Source organism: Rhineura floridana, chromosome 9, assembly GCF_030035675.1.
Source record: "Rhineura floridana isolate rRhiFlo1 chromosome 9, rRhiFlo1.hap2, whole genome shotgun sequence".
Lineage (NCBI taxonomy): Eukaryota > Metazoa > Chordata > Lepidosauria > Squamata > Rhineuridae > Rhineura > Rhineura floridana.
In genome coordinates this window covers 32,027,788-32,032,172 of record NC_084488.1, presented here as the reverse complement: position 1 = coordinate 32,032,172, position 4,385 = coordinate 32,027,788, and positions in this window count along the sequence as shown.

Genomic DNA, 4,385 nt, shown 5'->3' with positions numbered 1-4,385 from the left:
TTTAGCAGTGGTAAAAAACTAACAAAGAAGAGAATGGGGTGCCATGAATTCAAATCAAATTTAGAAAACACACCTAATAATTGCTAGTTATTGAGGTAACAAGATCTATTCATTCCAGACAAATAGCTGTGTTAGTTTTGTATAACAAAGACAAGAGTCATGTGGCACCTTAAATGTTTATTTACCAATTTGCCATCATTTGAAGCTTAAGTTTTTCTAGGAATCACCTGAGATTTAGGCTTGGAGGCTGAGATTAGTGCTAGGACATAACTGTAGAATACATGAAGTTACAATAAAGTGCCTTTGTTCATGTGTTCTGTGTATCTCTCTTACCACTGAGTAACCACAATGTACCACCATATATGAGGGAACTAGGAAAGGGTTACATGCCAGTGGACAGGACTTGAAAGCAAGATTCGGCCCTGTAGCATCTGTCATTTTAAAAATCAAGCTCAGCCTCACTTTTGATTGCACCCACCAAGCATGTGAAAAAGGCTGATGATAGTGGTTGGGATCCTACTTTGCAGAATTCATACACATTCAACAATTACTCATATTTATAGTATTGCTTCTGAATATTTATATCTACATCCACATCTGTCCTCTCATATAAGCATATCACTGAAACGCACCACTAATACTCTAAAAGAAGACGGTGTTCTCAGGATGGCAGTTGGCAACTCATAGTTATTCTCTTGGCTCCTCCCACATGTTCTCCACAACCAGTAAGATTCTGAAACAGTTGGCCATTCTAACTACTTGGCTAGCCAACTAAGTACAGGCCTGGTCTCATAATTCACTTGTACTGCAGTGCCAGGTGCCAAGAAATCACCTTTGCTGCACAGAAGCAATACAACATGCAGGTCAGAGAGATGGACTATGGCAGATGTGGAGATGGAGAAAGTATAGGATGCATTTAGGCCTGCCTTTTCAGACAGCAGTTTGCTTTCATGATAATGTTGGCTACAAACTACTTTTGTACTGTTCATACTGCCACTGATAGGAAGTAAAACTACTGCTGTTCCTCTTAGATTTATCCCCAGGCTGAGAGAAAGGTTGCTTGCACTCAGTAAGGTATAAGGTATTATTATTAATGCTGCTTTGGAAATGACACTGTGCTAAAGTACAGGACAGCAAAAGTAGTAATACTCAGGACCAAAATCCTTTGTACCACCTCTTTCAAATAACCAGGGAGTAGGGGTTTGTGTGGGATCACAGAAAATGATCACTGGATCTTCCCGTTGATTGATTAAACTCAACTTGTTCTAGTCCAGCATGAACTATACAGTGATAGGAGCACATCCGGCAGATCCAGAGGTAAACTGGCGGTGTAGGCACTCAAGATGTGGGAGAGAGGTTGAGGAGAAATCACATGAAGAAACTTAGGGCAAGTGTGACTCTGAGGAGAGAATTTTGTGAGGGGGAATATAACAAAAGGATAATGTGAAAGACATATGTTTGAAACAGTGGTTAATATGCAAGAACAGAAATGCTAAGGCTGGAGTTTGCCTGGAAGCCCTGCCTCTCTGTTGATCATTCAACTGACTATGATTACTCAGAAATGAAAAGAAAGATACTCTGGACACACCAAATTGATTAAATCTTCATATATTCTGCCCTGATCATGGCATAGATAAAATGTCCCAGGACTAAGTAGCAGTACAAGCCATAAGGCAGGGTTTTTTTTAAAAAAGTCACAATATATAGTTGCATGTTATCGAAATTTCTAAATAAATTTAGGGCATATTATATAAATATTTGACTGGTTTTATAGTAGTTTAATTATCATAGCTCCCTCCATACCAATCCTGGGAATTGTACTTTGGTGATTATTCTTTGTCAGAAGATCCCTAGTCCTTTCAAGGAGATTCTGTATTCCCGGGTGGATGACAGTGGAACAGATTTGAAATAGCTGGCTATTCTCTAATTGTTGGCTTACAGGTTACTTGTCTGAACATTTAGCACTGTAACCTGTGTGTAAAGATGGCCTATTGCCTTTGCCACAGAGCTGTGATTCCAAGAGTTTCCTGGAGAAATAGTTATTATTATATCAGTAGCGTAGATATTCCCTAATTAGGACAGGGCTATAAAAGTCCCATTGTGGGACTTACTTCCCAATAGGTGTGCTGAGTGCTGTAGCCTGTTACTAAGCCTACATATGTTCCTGATCACACTTAGTATGCTCTCATGTGTATCTACATGTTCAACTATGGATGCATGATATTTTGATCCAGACTCATGGTGAATCATGGAGGCATTGTATTATACTCTTGATTATCTCAATTACCTGGGGGAATTAGCTAGAACCACTGTCTAAATTTGGGTTCAAAAGAAAGCTGTTTACTGTTACAAGTCCCAAAATGGCACTGAAGAATAAAATTATTGTGCCACTTGAATAGCCAAAATGCAATATTTACAGAAGAGTAAAATGGTTAGTTTGAATAAGGCATCACAAAACCACTTAAATGCTTACATAAAATTGGATTCTATGATAGTAAACAGAAGTAGAATCTTATTGTTTCCATATAAGAAGCAGAGAGTAGTGCTAGGAATCCAGCAGGCTGCAGTTCAAATCATTGGTTTTGACCTATAAAGCCTTGCACGGTTTTCCCCATATGAATCTACCTGGATCCTACAATCAACATCTGAAGCTCTTCTCTGTGTGCACCCTCCAAGAGATGACAACAAAAGAATGGGCCTTTTCTGTGGGACCTCTCCCCAGTAATGTTCATCTGACACTGACATTTTTCATCCTTCTGGCAGCAGTGCAGACATTTTTACGCTCCCAGGAATCTGGACAGCACTAATGGTCTGACTTTTGGTAGCAGTTTTTGGTGTTCTTTTGTTAGGTGGGAGTGGATATTTTATGTTGTTAGGTGACTTTTTAGATGCACAGTTTTAGTGTATCTGTTGATTTAATGGGTCTTCTACTGAATATTACATACATAATATATATCAACAATAAGCAATATATAAGACTAATAAACTAAACTAATCTAACTAAAATGGAGACCTAGCTGCCCCAGGGGAAGCTTGAATGCAAATGTCTCAGACTTGGACCACACAAGGGCAGAAAGTTAGCAAGCATTGGGAAATGGAGAAAGAAATGAAACAAATGTAATACTCATAGTCATCTGCTTCATTGAAAGGAAAATGGGAAGGAGCGGGGTTCCTGAGCTTCACCATGGTTTGGAGTCACGGCTATAGACCAAGTTTCTCAGAGCAGCTGGGTATGAATTCTTGGGGGATAGACACCCCGACTACTTGATAACAAGTTGCTTGTCGTGAACAAATATTTAGGGAAAAGGCTGTGATGGGAGACTGAGGGTAGACAAGCCTTTGTGGATTGCCCTTGAGCCCTGTAGTGTGCAGTTTCAAAACAAACAAAAATTACTCTACATTGGTGATATTTTGGATTTCTGTTGCAAAAGGATCCAAACGAAGATACAGAATGGAATGACATATTAAGAGATTTTGGTATTCTGCCCCCAAAAGAAGAGGTTAAAGATGAAGTTGAAGAAATGGTTTTACGTTTACAGAAAGAAGCAGAAGGTAAGGGTAGCTGAGATAAGTATTGTTAATTATTAAAATTAACATCCATCATTTCCTTTTCAGCATTGTACTAAGCAGCATAGTACAATATGGAAGTAATATTGTCCCTGCCTTGTATGTTTTCTATAGAATATAAGAACTGATCTACACATTCAGAAAGGCCATATAGCATAATACAACCTTCCTGGGATTGTACTACTTGAGATGGCAGATGGGGGAATCAAACAATTGCTATGGAACACTAATATGCAGGGGGAGATATTCTGTCCTAACATTGCCGTTTTCCTGAAGTGCTAGCTTTCTACAGGCAGGGAACAAGGGTGTAATCATCTTGGGACTCAGGGTTTTTAGACCCTTTATTTTTTTAGGAGCAGGTTCCCAGCAGGTACCCTATGTCTCCAGCATGTTACAAGCCAATCAGCATGAAAGCAGAGTGTATTAGCCACTGAGAAGAGTCTTCTTGCATGCTTCCTTATTTTTTCCTGCTGATTGGAGCCAATCAGAGTGAAAGGAGGTGAGTCAGCCACTGAGAAGACTCTTCTCAGTAGCTAACACTCTTCCCTGCTTATTTGCTCCTAGGACTGTCTGTTGTTGTCGGAAAAGGCATTCACAAGGATCTCATTCTCAACCCTGCAGCAAAAAACGGCGGGGCATGGCTGTGACTAACATGAAGGGACCCTGCACTTCTGAATTTGCTACTATGCTACTGGCAGGGAGTTTTAAACCAATAATGCATCATCACCTAACCTCTGCTTTAAAAAGCTCTAAAAAAAGAGAATCCACCACCTTCCTAGGCTATCAAGGCCCAGCCAGAGGAGTCCTCAGAGACCAGG